At 42.0% G+C, this 21,619-nt stretch overlaps 1 protein-coding gene across 1 annotated transcript in view; it reads right to left on the minus strand.

Moving 5' to 3' along the window:
• LOC138628182 (protein FAM180A) overlaps window positions 1-21,391 on the minus strand; it is a 34,244-nt gene extending 12,853 nt beyond the window's left edge. The window contains exon 1 of the mRNA XM_069711060.1: window positions 21,145-21,391. The gene's annotated coding sequence lies outside the window, so the exon portion shown is untranslated. The remainder of the gene's footprint in view (window positions 1-21,144) is intronic.
• Between the last annotated feature and the right edge of the window lie 228 nt (window positions 21,392-21,619).

The raw sequence follows: 21,619 nt of genomic DNA on the forward strand, positions 1-21,619 counted from the left end.
CGTGCTCCCGTTTCATTTTAGCGCAGATAAAAATATCGAGTGGACATTTGGGAACAACATTTGGATACTTTTAGACAGATTTCAACAACGCTGGATGCACGAGCTCCATTTTAATACTCCAAAAATATGATGGTAGTAAATAAAGTGAAGAATGGGACGGGAGGGATTTTACAGCCTAACACGATAAAACACGGCTTGGCCTGCTTGATTAGGGGACATAAAACATAATCTTGTTAATCTAGTGACATTCAAAAATTTGATTAATCTACATACAGCAGGATGAATCAATATCATTTTGTTTTACAGCCGCCATATGTTTGATTGGATATTTGCTCAGAGCAGATGGGCACCGAAGGTATACGATGTCCTTCTCTTTTTTTGTTTTGTTCTGCCAGAACACAAAATACATTTACATGGATAGAGAACCTGGACGAACGCCTCAGTGGCTAAACCGTAAACTCTTGTCTCCGTGTGATTCACATGAGGAAGACATGAGGCGAAGGCAGATGGCCTTCTGAAGGGCAAAAATAAAAACATTCTTCTCTGCGGCTCATGTCCTTTGTGTTCGCCTGCAGGTGCACCGATTCAACTACTGTCGGACAAGAAAGATGGCACTGACCCCGGAGAGTGTGAGGCGGTGAGCACACAGTCCACACCTGTGCACTATGAAAGAAATGTTATTGCCATTGAGACCATGAGGGGGCAGTGTTACGACACCGATCCTGAGTGATTCACAGCTACCCAACTCATTCAAGATCCTGCAGTGATTGCTGCTGCTGCGTCCCAACTCTTTCTGTGACGCGGCATGAATTCAGAAATAATTGAATTCTAGTCAGATAAGGTCTGGCAATATGAATGCAGCCACTTAACAGAGATCAAAGGGCTGTTTGGGTTCAAACCAGGTGGGGACCCTCGAGACATCCTTTAGTTTAATTGCTTCTGTGCTGTAAATCACCGGAATGTGTCAAATACGTAAATTCACATGAGGCCGCTGTACATCTGAACTTGTATGAGGCTTACTTAATAGTCAAATTGCAATCACACAAAAAGTCTGCAGCTGCAGTTTCATCTCACAATGCTGTGAGTCGGGATGATACGTAAACACCTGACCTGATTGCACAAATATAGAAAATGCTGAGATGTGTGCTGCTAAGATTTGGTACTTCTCACCAGCCAAGGGAATGTGATTCACAGTGCGTGTTTGGATAGCTCAACGTTAAAGCCATGTTATGATATACTGAATATTGTTTACGACAGACTGCGGGGGCTGAAGCCTGGAGATCCCAGCAGGAGACTCCATGAACTCATGTAAAAAGCTTCCTGGAGTAAAAAGCCTGGACAGCTAAGAACCAAGTACCTACAATACTGCTAATATACAAATTGCTGCTCACTTCTGCGGTGTTCATAGTCTGTGTTAAACCAAGCTGAGGCATTTAAGAGGTTTGGGGTTCGAATGTTTAATTAGTTTTAATCCCCAACCCAAGCTCTGCTGAAAAGCTTTCCGCCTTCGTCAGACTTTGATAGTAAATGAGAGTTTGTTCTTGCTTGATCCACAAAGTTGCAACAAAAGCACCAACGAATGTCAATAACATTTTGAAAGACCACATTCATGTTAATGAATGGATACGAGAAGAAAATTAGAGTGACCGGGTAGAAGGGAAATGTGTATTCTGAGGATAATTAGGACTTTAGATAGCTGGGCCTCAAGGAGGGGGGGGGGGACTGAGAAAGTTTGTGAATAGTTGTAAATGAACTTTTTGAAAGTATAAAACCAAGATCTATTGATTGACCATAGGTAGAGGCAGCACGGCAGCCGTCACAACAAGCGCGAGCACAGGCTGTCTCGCACATCTCTGCCTGGCTGGCAGGAGGCACGTCACACATCAAAACAACTCAACGAAACACAAGAGTGTGCGAGAGTTCGACCATAAGGCCTAATCATCATACCTCCGGCACAATAATTACCTCAACTGTCCATCACACCTCGGCAAAAACAATTTCATCAAGGCTCATCTGAATAGAAGCGCAGTCGCAGCTCAGCACTGAATCTTTAAACGGCGCTGACATGTCGTAGACGGCTTACATTATCACGGTTGGCCCCGGTGGGTGTCAGGTGTCTCCGACAGGTAGGTGCTTAGCTGCCTGATAGATACTAGAGACTGAAGAGGAGACAGCTACAGCAGCCTTCCAGACTAAATAGACCACCTGTCTCATTACTGCGGCACACAGTATTTATTATCTTACAATATCGCAATTAGCGAGAGTAAATAAAGCTTTGCAGCTGTTGGGGAAATTAATAGAATGTCTTTGTGAAGTTAATGCTGCTAATTTTCTCCTTTGTTCTCCTGCTTATCCTTTTTGACCAATTAATTTATAATGACCTGGTTCGTGGTCCAGAGGGCAGCCGCTTACTAAGTGTTGCAAAACAACATTACCAACTGTCCCAGTAGTTTAAAGCCGTGAATGCACTCAATGACATGAGGCACAACGTAATGATTTTATCGTTGATCATAATTTGTTTCTCGTTTTTCTATTCTGACAAATCGATTTAATCGCGGCATCTTGGCTCCGCCCACCTATTCCTCACCGCTTCAGTCTTTGCTTTGATTATAAACTGGAAACTTTGTTCACATTAAGGTTTGCTCAGCCGCTCTGACGGACAAACCAATCAGATCCAACAAAAGTGGCAGTGGAAGAGTTTTCCGTGCACAACCTAGGCCTGAAGTGATCAACATGGACTGGTTGAAGGCGTCTCCAAACGCTTCAAAATGAACCCGAGTTCTACGTCCAAGAAGATGCAACAAGAAGGAAACACACGACCACATATCCTTTATTAGGAGATTCAAATACGTAGAGGAACCGCAGGACTTTCCGTCATTGTGAGCCCTTTGCAGGCTTCTTTAGTTTGACAGTTCACTCGACCTCAGAAGCGGTTGTTGGCAAAACAATCTTACTGCTCAACGCTAGCAAATGCTCCGTGGCCACTCATGGGCTCCAGAGGCCGCAGGTTATCTACGCAGCAATAACGTGGCGGAAATCTGATCAACTGAAGAGTTTGTTGGAAGTATGAACCCTTGAGGGCCTTAATGTGGTTTTAAAACCTTTTAATATTTCAGTCACTGTTATGCTGACATAACAAACAAAAAAAACCACCAAAAAAAACGTGATTCATCAAATTATCATAGACGAACCAATACGCAGCAAAAGTAGGGCAGGGCGGTAATCCACTGAAGGAGAACTATTGAGCTCCCGGCAACAACCGGTGTTCTCTGGCTGTCTGTTTTTTTTTTAATGAAAAATCAGGTTTGTACACAAAATGATGTTGGGCACAAGAAAAACAACAACAAAAAAACACCAACAGAACAGAAAACAAAATGTGTTTTAGTTGCACATCTTAAACAAAAATGAAACAACGGAATTATTGGATTCTGTCTGCAGCAAAATCACAAAAAACAACAACAACAACGCTATTGTTTCAAAATGATGTCAAATGTTACATGAAAACATGAATATGATATAACGTTGTTCATCCTAAACGTAAAATGCCTTCTCACAATTAACTTTGCAAATACCCCTTAATATAAATTCCTGACCTATTAAATCTCTAAATATGTTTCAGATTTCAAGACCTGAGAGATCAGTTAAATATACCATAAAGTAGCAAGCTAGGTTTATGCAACACTAATTTTCTTGACTCGCACCGCAAAAAGAAATCCATTAATGTAAATATGGAAACCTCACTGAATTATAAAGGCTTTCTCAAGGATTCTGTCCCGGAGTAAATGTAAAGCAGAGTTCAGAAAGTTACCCTTTACTGTTTGGGGCTACATCAGCTGCCGGAGTGAAAATTAGCACGCATATTCTATTAATCTCAGGGTCGGCCGGAAAAGGCAGGATTTAGTCGAAAAGAAAGTCGTCCCGTCTTCCTGTGTCACCCCGCCGCCGCTGCCTAATTACAAGAATAATGATGGATGTGTACACACTTCATTTCCTGTATAATCAGTGCAGCGCTCATGCTCGAGTGTGCATCGGCGAGCTTCTGCATGTTAATGAAAGGTGCTTATGGAGTCGCAGTGAGCGACAAACACACGGGCAGAGCAACATCTGTTACCGTGATCCTGGCCGATGAGCTGGACTCAAGATCTGCGGTTAGGATCATCAGCCGGTCATGAATAATGATGATCTGCTTTCTGGGCTTTAGCACAAGCAGCTCGATATTGACCCACTCCAGAGGAGACAGTTGTCCCGACGCGAGGCGGCAAAACACACTGGATCAGGTAAATGAAAGAAAAAAAAAAAAAAAGGCTTTGGTAGTAAATAACGCTGTGGAGTGTTTTCTTTTTTTTTTCCAGGAGGTGTTTGTGTTCGCTTGTACCAGGGAATTATAATAAGTTGGCCAAAGAAGAGGGTGGACAGATGAAGAAAAACAAGACAAACTAGAAGGTAATATGAGAAGGAACTTAAAGTTCCTGCTGAGCTCTGAGATCAGATGAGTCTGAGCTACTGAGGTGTCCAGGAAAACAAACAAAGACTGCAAAAACCCTCTGGTAGTCAATTCAACATTGTTACACAGCGTGAAAATAGCATTTTAAATCCCTCTGACTACACCATTCCATGTTTTGGCTTTTATGTGTTTGCTTATTTTGAGGGATTCAGGCTTGAAGTCCCGTTGCTCTCCTGCTGGCTGAACACAGGCAAAATATTTCTCAAAATAAAGCAAAGAGTTTCTTGAGATTAGGACAAATTTTGTAAAAAAACAAAAAACAACAACAACCAAAAAACAAGTATTATGTTTTCCTGCGCGTCCTCTCTGGGGCTTTGTATCTTTGCATGCTTAATGTGATCAAATAAAACCCAACTTTATTTCAGTTGTGTGTTTTTTTTTTTTTTTTTATTTTTTAAGCATGACACTGGAGGCTCTGCTCCACTCTCGACCAGACACCTGTGTCTCTTGTGGCGGCTGCCTCAACCTCAGCGGATTCAAATGTTCCTGCACCTGCACAGAACAAAGCTGCAGTCCTGAGAGACATGACGAGGACACATGAATGATGGAGAGCAGAAAGACACGGGCTGAAGCCGGCAGATGAGGTCAGCTCTGGGTCTGGGGGAGCTGTGCGTGTGTGTGTGTGTGTGTGTGTGTATATATATATATATATGTGTGTGTGTGTGTGCGCGCGTGATATCATTTGTGCGTGTGTGGTAGGAGACTGAGGTGGGAGGTGAGTTCGGGGGAAGTGGGCGGAGGTGTTTACTCGTGGCCCTGAAATGGAGCGCTGTGTAACACATCAAAAGCATCTGCAGCCCAGAACCCCCAGATGGCCTTCTGCTGATCATGCAGCGCTCCAAAGGGAACTGACGGAGGGGCGGCATTTCCAACGTGCATTTGGAAAACGCTAAACGGGCATGACAAAGAAAGGAAGAGAGGAAGACGAAAATCTATCTTGGTCTGTTGTGGTGATTTATCAGCGAGAAAAGATCTGGGGAGACAGTGTGGCTCTTTAGTCTTTCTACATCAGGGGTAACGGACGGGATCTCGAATTTGATTCGAAAAAACTAAAAGCGCACAATAATATTACGTGGATTTTGTTTTAAGAGTCCATAAAAGGACTTCTTCATAGAAACGCTACTTTATCACAATAGCTGAGCGACAGAGATTTGAAGTGATGGAAGCAAATAAATCTCTAAAAAACAACCGGCACAGAATAGAAACATCAAAAGTTTGAAGAGTGACAAATGCAGGTACTACTGTAAGTCACTCAGACCTGATGCAAAAATACAAGAGAGTCTTTGCATGCATGAATTCTTTAAATATAATTATTTGAATACACCACGCATGCACACAGTGTGCGATGTCTGGCTCAAAGTATTTCCGCCTCAAAGGAAAGGCTCCATGTACAAAAAAAAGTCTAAGAAGTTATTTAGCGAGTTATTTCCAATTTTTCTTTAAAGAGAGTGTTTGCAGGACGCGTTAATGCCACGTCCACGTCAGATCAGAAGCGGCAGAATAAAAGAAAAGTCTCTGAGCGGCGGGAGAGATCTGCAGTTTCTGACTCAAACCCGGAACCACAACAACAACGGCGGCGTATCCGACGCGATGTTGCTTAACTATCGGCATAAACGGTGCCAATATTCAGCCAGTTGCTCTGGGAAAATGTTCTTTGTGTTAAACTGGGTTGTTCACACAAAAAGTGACATAAACTGTTGTGTGCAAAAAAAAAAAAAAAAAAGAGAACCAGAGAGGGAGAGAGAAGTTTAAACTTGGAATACAAATCACAATACTTTTGATTCAACGCTTCAGATGAAGAATATCGGTATCTTAAACCTGTCAGAAAGCAGCAGCTGCAGCACGTCAGTTAGACGGTGGACAGGTGCGGTAACACACGACTGTAACACGGGTGGGCGCCAAATCCTAAAATTCACGACAATATTGGTATGAGATTTTTTTTTAATATGATTTGAAAAAATATTATGATAATGCCGATTTTCCCATGTGTTGACCCAATGACATCATTCCTTGGTTTCAAAATGTGGAACCACTTCAGTAAAGTGGAAGTGGTTTGATTACAAACAATCAGATGTAATATGTTGCTTTTAACTGATATTTGAAGGCAAACTGTTACACTTATGCTGCCATGTAAAACTATAGCACTTATTTTCTTGCAGTTGTATGTTCTTGAAATTACTGATATCATATTTTTCATATTGCGATGTTTTGTCGTATTGTCAAAAGTATAAATATTGCAGAAATACCCTGAAATATAATTGTGTGTTTTTTTTGGGCCATATCACCCAAATCCTAAAATTTCAGAATAAAACTTACCTAAAAACTTAAAGTCAGATATGGGGGCTGAAGAAAATGGGGTGAATTTGGATGTGATATGTACAGACACGCCTTTGAATTATTGTCTGAGCAAAATGAATAATAAAAGTCAAATATGTATTATATGCTATTACTTCGAATCCAGTTTCAACAAGTGACCACGACGGTACGAGTGTTATTCGAAACATATCAGACGATATCTCACCGATCGGTGCACACTGTGACAACACAACGCAAACAACAAGATGAGAGCGAACGCACTGAACAGCTGGAAGAAAGGAAACCGTCTTTCCAATACATTTCATCTCTCAGCTTGCGACTGGATTTTGGGCTTCGTCTTTTCAGCCGCTGACAGCGCTCCAGCTTTGACTCCGTATCTGATTTCAAAACAACATCTGGAGGGAAGGAGAGGGGGAGCTCAGCTTGAACCTGCCTTTCTATCTTCATTGTGAACGCATCTTTGTGACTGTCAAGCAGCCACAATGGCAACCAAATCCAAATCTCTCCCTTGTTAAAATCTCGCATTTCTTTCCCCCTCCAATCCTCTCAAAGCTGTCCACCGCGGAGCAAAGTGCCTTGTTAGTTTAGATCTGTTGCCGGTTATCCTGCCATATCCCCAGGATTATACAATTAAACTCTCCGGTTTTGCATTTGAAAGCTTAAGCCTTCATCAAAGCACAAATAACATACAGATTTATGAAAATGAACAACAACCACCACCACAAAAAACAAAACAAAACAAAAAAAAACACGTAAAAGTTCGCCTAAGCAAAGATGTACACTTAAGGAGGAACATGCATCCGAATCAGAAATGCGAGAAGCTGCTTATGAGTTTATCACAGTTTTGTGCTGGTGAGCAGGATATTTACTGTGAATGCGATCCTCTCCTCTTTTCTCCGCCGACTCATTCATTCGACTCGTTTGCCGCACCGCTGTAACGTCGCCTCTCAAAGTTTCCTCCATCGAGGCTTCTCCTCTGCTCATCCCGTCACATCCTCAGGACCAGACAGCGACAGTCGATAGCCGGGGGGTGGAGGGGGGATCTGATCGCGATTGCCTTTGTGGGGGAATATTTCTTTAACACGTCCAAATGTCTTTAGTCACAGATCTGTCATCGAATCAGTTCCTCAGAGAGCGACTCTGTTCTGGCTCTGGGAGCAAAACTAAAAATGTCCTGAGACGAATTTGACTTATTCGCTTTGGACAAAAGAGCATGTTTGTGGAAAAAGAGGAAGCGTCAGGTCCTTGCATCGAACATCACCAACTTCTTTCAAGTAAAGTGTGTGTTGGAACATACCTGTCAGAAGGCCGTATCAGACAATTTGTCAATTTCCGAAACCAGGAATGAGTTTGCCAAGTGCGCAGAGATTATTTAATCTTTTATCAGCTGCTTCTGTCACTTTTCCCGCGTTAAACCGAGTGCAACAACACGCATGCTTCTGAGAAGACAGCTAAAGGTAAAAAGTAGAAACCGCTCCCGAACCGAAGCTCAACAACGGACATCTTATATCTCGTTTTTTTTTTCTTCCAATCTGTAGGAAACAAAGATCAGAAAACAGAAATGACAACTTTCGGCTTGAATGGAGGTTATGTTATGTGCTGGACTATTTCTTCACCAGGAGAGGCGGTTTCATGAAGTGTTTCCCTCATCATGGGGTTGCCAGGCAACAAGGTTCTATATACCATTTCAATTACTAACCTTAAGGGCCAGTTCAGACCAAAGTTTTGCGACGTGATGACTTGAAACTTGCAACTCCTTTCAGTTCATCAGTCCTGCAACACACTGAAACCAACCAGTTTATACCAAAGCAACGCGACGGGACTGTGCAACATCTCCATAGCAACGACTCCGTACATCCGTTTAAACTCCCAGGATACGGTACGCTGAATATATACGGCCTTAAAACATGAATGAGAATAGTGATAGTGGAGTACTTGGAACAGTTGTATATTAAATAGTGATGACATGGCAAAAAAACAAACAAAGAGGGCTGACAATTTGGAGCCACCCAGGGGGCTTATGCAAATGGATGTCGTGAACTTGAGCCTTTGTTGCGTCCTTTTCCATATTTCTACATTTATTTTACATGACTTTTTGTTGTTGTTTGTTTTCTGCCATATTGAGGACTCTAAAACTAAGAACTGCCAGTCATACTGTATGCTGCATCAAATCTCTCCCAACAACTTCCCCCTCGATTTACTTCTGCTTCTGAGGACGTAAATAGCTCGTAAAACACACGCTTCCCTCTTGATTTTTTTTTTTTGGCCTCCAGCATTTTGTGTCCTTACAATACGGAGGGCTTGGGAAGGAAATGGCGACACAAACAATGGAAGGAAATTTCAACAAAAATGTGAAACGTACTCGCTCAAAATCCAAATTCTTTTTCAGGATAATCTTTTGGATCCATTTTAATCTCTCTGTGTCACAACTTTGCATACTAACCCAGAATGTGAAAAAGCACTGCCCTGGATGTGTGTCTCTTCACCAGCAGTCGTTGCGGCTATTTATCTCTCCCTGCTCTCTATCTTTCCATCTTGCCAACTCATAACTTATTCCATTATGCCTCTCTGTGCCACCCCCTCCTCCCCCCACCTCTTTTAATCCTACTTCTCGGTGCTCGCAAGGTTTATCAATTGCAGCCTCAAGGTCAGTTTTTCAGATATAATCACAGGCAACTCCTCGCGGCTATAACAGTTGACCCGGCCTCGGGTTCAGCACAGGAAGACACCGCAGATGCACGTGCAGGTCAGGATCCTTCATGGGGTTCATTATGCGGCTCTGGCCGTGTCGCTCGGGTGCATCAAGGTTGTGTGTTTATGATCAATTGCCCTCTGCTGCCACGGCCCCCTGGTTGACCCTTAAGGGTTACCATCTCCATGTGTGAGCTGATGCCACAGGCGAAGGATTTGCAAGCTCGCGTCGCATTTTCTATGAATTCAGGCATGCATGCGTGTCTGTGAACAGAGAATGAGGCCACCAATGGCACAGTATGGATTCCCCGCCCCCCCCCTACCCCTCTGCTGATACTCCCCACTGCACAGGGGAAACGTGACCCTGACAGTTCGCTTGGCGAAGCCGGGGCTCCCATTGATCACTTCTCACACAGGAAACAAACAAAGTCCCCCATCATCCCTCGCAATGTCTCCGAGCCGGCAACAGGCTCCGGGGCACGGGCGGGCAACGGTGGGCCCATAATCCTGCATTACCCGGCTGAGGTTTGCTTAGTGCTGATAAAACTTTACTACCGTACATAGAATAAATCACATGAAGAATACTTATTAAATCCAAAGGCCTTATCAGCACAGAGTACGGCAAACAGCTTCTGAGTCCCAATAGAATTCTTGTGGAACAGATGAGAAATGATATTGACTTGGATACAGAGCAGCAAAGCTTATTTATTTATGTATTATTCAAAAATCTGTTGACGTCAATGAAGCTGATAATGTTAGATGATGTGTCTGGAGTTTGTTTATTTTCCAGTGAGTTGCACAGAGCCATGCTCTGCTCCACAGAAGTTAAAGGTTAGGTTTCATACCGAAAATGACATTTTTCTGTTGCATCCACTATTTCAGCACGACTGAATAATTTCAATGGACTTATGTCAGGTGAAAAAAAATAAACCCAAAACCTTGAATTTTAAGAAACTCCTCAGTAGGAGAGGAGAGCTCATGACATCACGAGATTTGAGCCTTTTTTCATCGTGCGTGGATGACCTCGCAGCTTCTCCTTTGGGCTCCCCATTGTTCAAGAAACCAACCAGACATGAATTCAAGCCCCCTACTTACAGGTAGACAAACTCCTCTCTGAAGACGCCACACTGTGTCACACGCAAATATTTAATTGTGTTCAGCACAAAGGAAGAAACTCCAACGCCAGCTCCAGCACTTCTACCCATGAGGACAAATTAGCATGAAAGTGAAACTTTTCTCAAAAGACTGGAGAAGAACTACAGATAAACAAGACACTCCAAGTGGCTGCACTGTAATTAGGACCTATACTATCACTTTTCCTTGACAACATGATACGAACCTTTTATGTTATAAAACAAAACAATACAGGAGCTACATTGTCACGGTCTCTATTTCTGGCGTGGAGGAAAATATAGTTTCTTTATTTTCCACAGTTTCCTGATTGCAAATGCGTTGACAGTGTTCTTTGTATGCTCAATTGCTCCCCGAGTTGCTTTTTTCCTCGTTTCAGTGACGTCTCCGGGTTATCAACGTGGATCAGCCCTGCAGAGAGAGACCAGCCGCTCTACCGTTCACATTATTTGCACTCACTACTCTTTTGCGTTTGACAACATAATTATCAAAGCCGGCGCCCTGTGCAATTAAAAGCCAGCGGGTGTTGACAGTGAGGGCTCGAATAGAGGGAACAAAGATGAGACAGGATCTCGCCAAAGGTGTTCTTAGAGGAAAAACTGTCCTACTGTTTCAATGATACTGACAGGGAGTGCAGGGAGGATCATGAACACCGAGTAAATTACAAAAAGTGCCGAGATGATCTAGATGCTCTTAAAATGACCTTTTTCTACCTTCGATATATGAACACGTGTGGAGAAGAGAGGCTGAGGAAGGAGGTGAGGAGTAGCTTGTAGTCTGTTTCTGGATCCACAAACGCCAGCCCTTCAGATTACCTGAAGGCAAGACTGAAGAATTTGAGACAGATGGTCAAATCTCACAGATATTTATACTAATGATGCATTGAGGCGCCTCTCATTAACTAGTAAAGTTGAACATTTCCAGGAAATTTCACACAGAAGCTGCCCTCAAACAGACGTTATTGCCCAAAAGCTAAATTAAACAACTTTACACGCTTAAATTGGATGTTATCATTGGACTGCTTGTGTTTGTAACGGTGATAAAGACTGTTAGGACAACATTAAGGAAGAGGGAGAAATACTATCGGTCGTCTGGTGATTTTTCAGGAGCACAAAAATAACAAAGCCCTCTTTGCAGCGAGCCACAATCACAATCTCTATATCTGTGACTGAACGTAAAGACAGCCACTGCACTGCGACATACGATATCCGTCTATGAAATGAATAACAATCATGGAAGAAAACATGCACAAGGCACGAGGCTACTCGCATACGACAGCAGCTGGGCATGCAGGAAAGACAGATTTACACCAATCAAATGTTAATACAACAGTGACACCCGACACTGTTATTTACTCGCAAAACAGGTGATGATCTGACGGTAAGCGCGCACAAAGTCAGAGGAGGATGTTTTGAAAAGCTGCCAACTGTCCAAAAAAAAAAAAAAAAAAATTGGGGCGATTAAAATTTTTTGGGAGGGCACTTTTAAAACGCAGCAGCTTAAATAGTGCATAAAGTTGTTGTTTGTGATGTGAAACGAGCCCAAATTAAAATTCATACAGTAATCACCAACTTGTGCCAACGAGAGCAAATAAAAAGCAAAGAAAAGTGTGCACTCGTCCTTGTGTGTACAGAAAACCATCTGTATGTGTGAGGAGGAGACAGAAGGACAGCAGGAGACAATTCTAACTATTAACACTCGTATTTACCTCTGAATAGCTTTCTTCTATGCATAATGCGCAAGTTAACAGATAAATCGAAAACAATCACTGCAAGTGTGGAAAAAAAAAAAAGGAAAATTCTATTAGCTCCCTGCTTTCGTACTCGCAAACAGTCCTCCGAGGTACTTGTTTATCATCAGGTGACGCTGTCAATTGTTGATTGCGATCCACCAGGCTTTGTTTTCTTTGTTGGCATCATAAAAACATCCAAAATCCGCCTTTGCGTCGCCATTTTCAAGTCCTGTTGCCCTCATGAAGGTCCAACTGCGTCTGTTCGTGTTTACGTCACGTGAGGCCTTTGACCTGCCTCTGACCTAAAACGTAATTTCCGGTCGAATTAAACATTTGAAACCTAAAATCCACCAAAAAAAAACAAACTCTGATTGAATTCAAAATATGTTTAGAATATGAACATAATCAACAAAAATAAAATCAAACTTTTTTTACTTACTCTTTTTTAATTTATAATTGTGAACGTGCAGGTCCTCCACCAACCGCCAGGAGGTGCTGCAGCACCCGGCGCATCCTCACGCTCAGTGTTTCAACTTTATAAGGTGATAATATTGTTTGACAGTTGTGTTTACAGCTTATTCTGCTGCCCCCAGGTGACCAAATGAATAATGATAATATCAATAATAACAATAATTGCAATTGAAACATTCTTTCTTTGAAATGGAACAAAGCTTAATGACCAGTCATTTATTCAATCTACAATTGCAGACATTAGATCATCCAGGCACTGAACTGGGACATGGCCACTGAGAAAAGTTATTGTGTAACAGCCCTGGATGAAATAGGAGAGGTCAGTCAGACTCATTCCACAGGTCAGGTGACTCAGTTCCCAGCAGATAGAAATGTCCTTTGGGTGTGGAGTTATTTAGATAAAGGGACACATACACACACTCACCATATACTGAGATACACACTCAAGGAGGCCTGTTTGTGCATTTAAATAAGTGTCACCTGCGATGTGTGTTAAGCCTGAATAATTGTCTCCCTGCATCTATTTTTATGGTAATATGTGCAACCCTTCTGCACATTCAACATAAATCAAGAATATAATTTTCACTTTTTAATGAAGAAAAATTACCAACTTGTGGCTGTACAGCTTGTTAGACAAACAAAATGACTGGAGTTCCCGTTGGGCAACACGGCTCTAACCTTTCCGAATGAGCTCTCCATCACATGTAATCAATAATTGTCAGCCCGTGTTCCACCCCGAGAGTGCAGCGCCTTTCAACTACTCCAAACTTTGCATCGTTCCACCAAGCCCACCAGTGCCACAGCTACAGATTAATCAGGTGGTTGGTGCCAACAGGAGCGCTCTTAACAAATTATTTAAATGTAAAACACCACAGTCTGTTTTACAGCTGGGTGGAAAATGAAACAGAGAGTCAATACAGGAAGCATTTTTATGAGCAGTCAGCTCCATCTAGATCACATTGATCCTGCCAGGCTCTATCAATCTTATGAGATACTCCATTAGAACATTTGTACGATTTTTAGTTTGCAAACCCGAAGCAGTATTTGTTTACTTCAATGCAAGTCCACACTTCTTACAATGCATTCCCACACAAAAACAGCCCGAAATAAATCTAAATGACAATATCCTTTGGATATTATTTGTCTATTGGCAGTTTTTGAAGAGATATTGTGTATGAAACGGCAGAGTGACAGCTAGAAACAACTGAAAGACATGAAAAGGAAATTAGTGAGGCATTAAAATTGAAATGCTTTGAATATCAAGTCTGCCACAGTCATTAATCATCTTTGTGTCAATAGATCAACTCTCTTTGAGCCTGTTAAATATTGTCATTCATTCATTGTCATTGTCAGTAGTTTTGGCCTTTTTTTTTTTTTTTATCGTCGATGTGCGTCTCCCTTTGAAGCTGATGGCTTTTAAAACTTGGATAGAATAAACACACATAATAGTATTCATTTCTCAATACTTACTGAGGAATCTTATCTAGAAGAAGGCCACAAATGATGTGCTTTCTAAACTCAAATTATCTATGCCGGATGCTTATTCTTTAGCGGTGCGGCGTTGACTCCAGCTCGATTTATTTTAAAAAGCATTAACGGTGAAGCGACACCGAAGACCCCGTCAGTCAGGCCGAGCGACCCTTCGGTCTCCGAGACGGTATCTGCTGCTGTCTCACTCAAATTGAAAAGTTTGGGATGTGTTCAGTCCGGGAGTATCGATAAACAGCAACAAATGACCCGCTCTGTGGAGTTAACAGAAGTCGTTTGAGAGGGGAATGCGGTTAGCTGAGCAGCATACGAAGAATTAATTGAAAGTGATGAAATGTCAAAATGGAAACAAGGACGTACACATAATGTGACAAAAGAGCACATAGCCTATGTTAAATTTGACCTACACTCATTTACTGCTGTCCCGGTTAACACGGATATTTGTGGTGCACTGTAACTGCCAAACATCATAAACTCCTTCTTTGCTTTCACTTTTATTTAGTCAGCAAGAACTCTCTGATCAAACACACACATTAACACACATTTCACACCTGGAAGCTGCCCAGTGGACAACCAGCCTGAGCTTCTGGTCACCGAGAGGCTTCACTGGAGCATCTGGATGTTCAGAGTCTCTCTCATCTTTTACTTTCCCCACACAGATTATCCTGCTGATTCAGGGATCTCTGGACTAATTCCTTTTTTTTTTTTTTTTTTCTTCTAATAGCGTTTTGTATTAGCCAAAGATTGCAATACCTCACTGGGAGGATGAAATAAATCAAACTAAAACAGCAGTCTATTTATTTGTCTGAATTTTATAATTAAGAGAAAAGAGTCACAAAAAAACACAAATGTGAACCTCATGGGGGAAACAACACATAATGATCGAAGTTGTGATGATTTATCCTCTTGTGACTACAAATTTTCACGGCAATCCATCCAGGAAAAGGTGCGATTTTTCTGTTTGGTGGTGTGATGCTGCCATCCCTTCAAAAGAAAACACCTATCTGACACCTAACAGCCAACACATCAGCCTCCAAACGATGGCTCTCTTTTTGATTGGAGGTAGAGATCCTTCTCCAACACTTCAAACAGCACAAAACAGGACAGAGGCTCCAGAGCAGCTGAGGTTTTACACCTCCCCCTTTTCCCTTATTTTGTTTCTTTTAATCACTCGAAGGTCACCTGTTCCCTCTCCAGGTTCTCCTGAGCTGGTGCTCCTCTGTCAGCATGGTTTGCTCTACTTTTCAATGACCTTCGACCGTCTTAGTCAAAGAAACCACGTTGTGTAGATAACATTGCAAACATCTGTGTAGCAATTTGGGTTCGCCACCGACAGCTGCTGTTTACGTGCAGTTTTTGTCACGCGCAGAGATGAAACGTGTTATCGCGTGAAAGTTAATGATTCACGTAAGGTCGAATGACATGTCATGATTTAAAATTTGATGCTCATAAGATGTTTGTGTGACATTAACATCATACATAAAGACTTTCAGGAAATAAGCGGTGTGGCCTAAACTGCCAAATCTGTTTGGATGCTGTAGATATTACTTGGAGACACTGTTGGTTGTATTGACCTGAGTAAATATTTTCATTCCTTCAGAAACATTCAGGAGGAAGCCATTTTTTATCAGTAGCGGTAAACCTTATGACATATTGATTTAAAAATTAGAACATTTGCTGCTGCTGTTTTTTTTTTAAATGCCATTTCTTGGAAATATACAGGGAATTAATTGTGGCAGAAAAATCACAAATAACTTTCTGAAAATTAATATTCAGTCCTCGATCTGGACATGCTACCTCTCCATTTGGTCATCTTAAATTCCTCTTGCTGTTTTTGTTTTACTTCATCTTATCTCATCTGAAAGCACAGACTACTGATTAACACGAGGAGATTGAAGCCAGTCTCCAATTCTGCACTCTGAAGCTGAAGCGAAGTGAAAATTGCCACCCGCTTCTCAAACTAAAAGTCACACTCTCCCTGTATAGGGAACATCGTCATTCTTCCCGAGTTATGTATAGGTGTCAATGCAATTTGTTTTTGACGTGGTCCTGGGAAATGATGGTCGGAGAGGTAATGGTGGAGCTGAATGGCCCGGTTCGTGGTGATGGATGTGACACGTGTAAGTCAGAGTGCGGGCTGCGCGATGACTAAGAGGTCTAATCAGCACATCATAAGTCTTGCAGATAGGAAAGAAGGCTGAACACATATCAGCTTTAATAGTCTGCTTATCATAATTATAGCTGGTAATACACGATGCTCTCATGGGTCAGAAACCTACGCAACACTGACGCATTCCCATCATAGTCATATGTGAACCTTTCACTTCATAATGGAGGTCAGGAGTGTAAATAACTGCATTTGCCATCAAATTAACCTTCAAACATTGATTCAAGTCTGCAGGAGCTTCCCAAAGATCCTCAGGATAAATTGTGGGCTTTAACAATGCGCTAAAAAAATGTGTGTAAAAAAAAAACAAAACAACAACCCAGAAACCTACTGCATGCCTGCTGTTCGGTTTTGTCTACCACTTGTAAAGATAATAGCCAGATGGTGGTACTGCGAGGAATTAATGTGAAGTTATTTTAGAAATGAATGGTCTTAAAGGAGAAGCATGGCTGTGAAAATAGAGTCTCATCCCTTCTGTCGGTGTCACTCGCACCAAAGTCCTTTTAAAGTTGTTGTAAAGGGTCAGCTGCATTACTGCTTGGATTATTAGCAGTTGGAGAAAATAACTAACTTCTGTCGTATCCAATTAGTTTCTGTAGTGCATCTTCAAATGAAGCAATACAGGAAGTGTGACTGAAGATGTTCTGTCACCAGCGTTCAGAAGCTCAATGTGCTGAAAGTTTCTTGAATCTCTCGTCAGCCTGAAAGAGAGCCTTTTAATCATCAGTCTCAGAGACTTTGATTAAATGAGACTAAATGAAACTGACTCATCATTTTGAGTTGCTCAGTCTTAATTTATTACTTGGGTCTGATGTTCCTCTGCGAGACTTAATTTGTCGGAATGTCAAACACAATAAATAGTGGACAGATTAAACATCGGAGATTTCTACATCCAGTCATTATCATCCTGAAGAGATACGTTGTAAGCCGTCATCATCCCACGTGATTATAAAGTGACATGTCAATCTGGGCTCAATCAGTGGAGCTGATAGTTGTGTCCCATCCCGCACACCATACTAAGCTGCTTTTAAGTGACAAAATATATATAATTGAAATAAAAGTAGTATGCCTTCGAAAAAGATTGATGTGGGGTCGACTGTGTCTCCACAACGCAGTGCACCGAGGAAGTAATCGGAGCTGCACAGCATGAAACGAATGGTGGATGGTGGTGAGTGAACTGGAGGAACATCTGGGAGATGAAACATACATCAACACTTTAAAGTGGCAGTGTGCTTGACAGCCGTCACAGTAAACGTGACATCATCACACAAGCGATGTAAATATGAACAACTAGTAGTCCATACGGTAATTTAGCCATTTGGTATCTAATTAGGCGACCCGGTATCACGGCAAAACGTAAAATAGACACGCCGGTCGACTACAGCAGAACGTGAAGTAGACACGCTTCGGCCTGTCGAGGCGGGACAGTTACACGATTTCCTGTGGTGGACTAAAAGGAAACCTACTGCGTGTGTAGAGCCATGTGATTTACAGGGAAATTATAGCTAGAACAGGTGGTTGGGGTTACTAAATAAGCACATGGTTGGAGTTAGGGGAAAAAATATGGTTGGGGTTAGAAAACGAAAAAAAAAACACCTCAACAAAACCATTCTCACCAACTGGATTCAATCCTCATCATCCGACATGGCAGTCCATGACTAATGCCACCACGCCACCCTCCTACCTTATAATACCGCCAAAAAAATGTCCTTTGTATCCTCTGACACTGGGTTGAATTTGGACACAGCCCCACGAACAATACAATACGCTGACAGGAAATATCCCCAACATACAGCACATACAGTTAAACCTGTAATGACTGAACTATAACGGCAGGCTTAAACACAGTTCATAATAAATCCAGATCTCATTACAGAAAAGGTGTAAGTATTAAAAACATTCATGCCATGTGAGGTCCTGCAGTTCAAAGCTTGAAGTTTCAGCAAAGTACCTCCAATATTAAGAGGTCTAAATAACCAGCACTCACCAGGGAATTTCAAGTCCTCTTTAACACGGTGCTTCCTGAAGTGCCACAAGTGAATTAACATCATATTTTGCATGTGTTTATTCAAACAAACTTTTCCTTGCAGTCTTTCCTACATAATATTGTGCTTATCGCAAGGGCCGAGGCACTTGACCATTAGACAGCAGTCATTTTTTGCTTGATGCACTTTCTTTTTTGCCTTGAGTACTTGATTGCCGCTTTGAATTAAGGAGTTTTCACATTTACTGAGGGGAAATTCACAAAACATACTCTTCATTTTTCCAGATACGTCTGAACAGTTTTACTCTCGTGTACCTGTAATGGACATTTGGAGAATATTTGAAGAAGAAAAAAAAAAGAAGAAAATTCATTTCTAATTTGCATATCAACCATTATAAAGTGATTAACAGTCTTGTAAAGCACCAGCACTTCACTAATAACACTCATAAGCCTCGGTGATGATGACAAGAGCAAAACACTCCAAAATAATGCAATAAAAAGTGTTACTTTATTTTAAAAATATCAAATATTCCCGGCCAACAGCCAAAACCAGCACATTTAAAAGAATCGCATCAAACCTGAGGCTCCATGTAAAGCAGATGTGCTATAAAACAGCTGACTTGACTGTAATTGCGAAGCAAAATAGTTCATTTCTACCCCGCAGACAACCTTGTTCTGTTAGTTGCTTACAACAAAAGAACCTTTGCATATCCAGCTGCACTCATTTAATCCTAGATTCTCAGCATTCATTCCCGGCAATGGAGGCAAACACTGAGTCGAGATGCAGGAGTGATATTCGTAAAGTGTACTTTAAAAGACTGGAGTAAAGGAAAAGGTTAATAGAGTGCACATAATCTATTCTTCTCAATAGATTGCAACTGAATTACCCCGCAAGCCTGGAGGAAAAGCTCGGTAAAAGAACAAAAGCGAAAATTGGTTTACAGGTATTTGCGCCGCAGTCACTTTGCACAAACACCACTGGAGCGTGACTTCTTTACGTGCTCCTTTTAATTTCTATACACCCCGAGCCTCAGCTATCATTTGGCTTTGACATCGTAATTTCCAGCCCCATCTTTTTGTATGCTGCCGCGGCGCCCATGATACGCACGGCTCCCTCTAATTCCATCGGCAAAGTAAAAGAAAAAGAAGACAGATGCAAACAAGCGTAATCAGTCCCCCTGAGAAGCTTTTTGCTGATGGGTTAAACAGGGGCCCCTGGCTGCCAGCGGCCATTAGCCACCGCAGACCGTGCCAGCTCTGACAGAGCATGGGGATGTTTAGGACTCCGAGATAATTTGAAAAAAGCCCTGTAATTGGCTGCGATCCGTCTGACAGCTGTGAGTGGAAGTCCCTCGGGCCGCCGTATCGATGAATCTTCCTGATTTGAGCCTGAAACCCCGCTACCTTCAGCCGGCAGTATGGGGTGTGTGGATTTCAGAAATCGAATAGTCATTGCTGGAAGCTGCTCAAACTTCATCCTCATTTAAGCTCAGGAGATACTGTCTGTCTTGTGGCGGTGAACAACGGATTGCGGCGGTGGTGGTGGTGGTGGTGGTGGTGGTGCTACATGGGCAATTCATGTGCGGCACCTGCTTTCTCAACAGACACACAAATAATTAACAACCAGCAATTGTATCCTCCTTTAAAGCTGGGATAAGCAGAGTCTTCCACAGTCGCCAAACTCTATGCAGCTGCGAGGGATTCCTGATCAAAGTCAAAGGTGTGGCGGTTAGAGCCGGAGCATCTGAAGCGAATCCAAATCTTATGTCCTACCAGTAAAGATGGCTTTAGTTCTCGTAGAATCCCCCCTCCAATTAAGTGTTTCATTTGTGTGAAAGGTTCAGTAGGCGGCAATTAGGTCAAACTCAAACACGAAAACCCTGCTGACTTACAAAGGGCCATGGTAAATTATACAAATGTGGACAGGAGTGCACACTTTTAATCTCTTCTCACACAATAAAGGTGCTGCACTTAGAATAGCGAAGAAAGAATAATAAATAAATAAAAAAAATAGGGGTTGAAGAATCCTGCTTACTTTCTCACTTCCACACAACGAGTCAAACCAGTGTTGGTCAGATTGTTGGTTTGGAAATCAGAAAAATGTTGATGTGAGAAGGAGGAATTTTTAATTAGACAATTTAACAAACTCATAATTTCAAACAACCTGATAACTAGTCTTTGAACCTGTCATATCTGGGATACCATGATCGTTTTCTGATATTAACTATACTTTAACTATATAGTTGCAATGTGCCGATTTTGAGAAACACAAGTGTGATAAATAAAAAATAAAACTAGGCAAAAGGGAAGCATAAGCATCTTCACAACCGAGAGACCAGATGTTTCCAGCTGCCGGTTTTCATTTCGAGTGGAAATTTAAGGCGCTGTTGTTTTACTGTTTACTGTTTTTATTGTTTGTTTTACAAGTTTCTTGTTTTTCTTGTGTATTTATTTTTTATCTTTGGGATGCATTGTTGTGTGAAAGGTGCTCCATAAATAAAGGATAAATAAAGTTGAATAGAGGTGAAACTGTGAAGTTGCAGAGCCACAAATCAATGAGTGTAGAAGAAGTATGTTTCATGATGTGGAGTCAGTGAAGCAGACGGCGATCACATATAATGGGTGTCCAATAACATGATAGCGGAGTGTCAGGGGCTCACCGGCCGACGAAGTCCTCTTCCTCCTCGGACAGCTCCTGGCCAGCTTAACGGGGCACCGTGGACTTGCCGTGCAATAAAAACAGTGCACACACACAACAACAACCATAATAAACTGCTGACCGTTTAATTATCTGATCAATGCCGTGACATACAGCTCGTCTGAGGCTGCAGAGAGAACTCATCGCTATTCTCGGCTGCTCTCTTTCCCTCTCTGTTGCAAGGTTTACAGAATTCGGGGGAGATAATTCTCCGTCGTGTTGTCTGAATACAAAAAAAACCAAAAACTTTTTGTTGTTTGTCCAGAGTGTGGCGTCACAAGAGCCGGGCTACCGAACGGCTGTATTGAGAAGTGTATTTGTGTCTGAAGGGCATTAATGTGCTTACTGTGCTGCTCTTAATGAGGCAGCACTCTGCCACGGAGGCCACGGCGGCTCCTTGATGATTAAGCTCCTGAAACGTTCCCTCTGTCATATTG

This window comes from Brachyistius frenatus, unplaced genomic scaffold (assembly GCF_029030835.1).
Source record: "Brachyistius frenatus isolate BFR_SWC_R1_liver_20210118 unplaced genomic scaffold, ASM2903083v1 Contig_96, whole genome shotgun sequence".
Classification (NCBI taxonomy): Eukaryota; Metazoa; Chordata; class Actinopteri; family Embiotocidae; genus Brachyistius; species Brachyistius frenatus.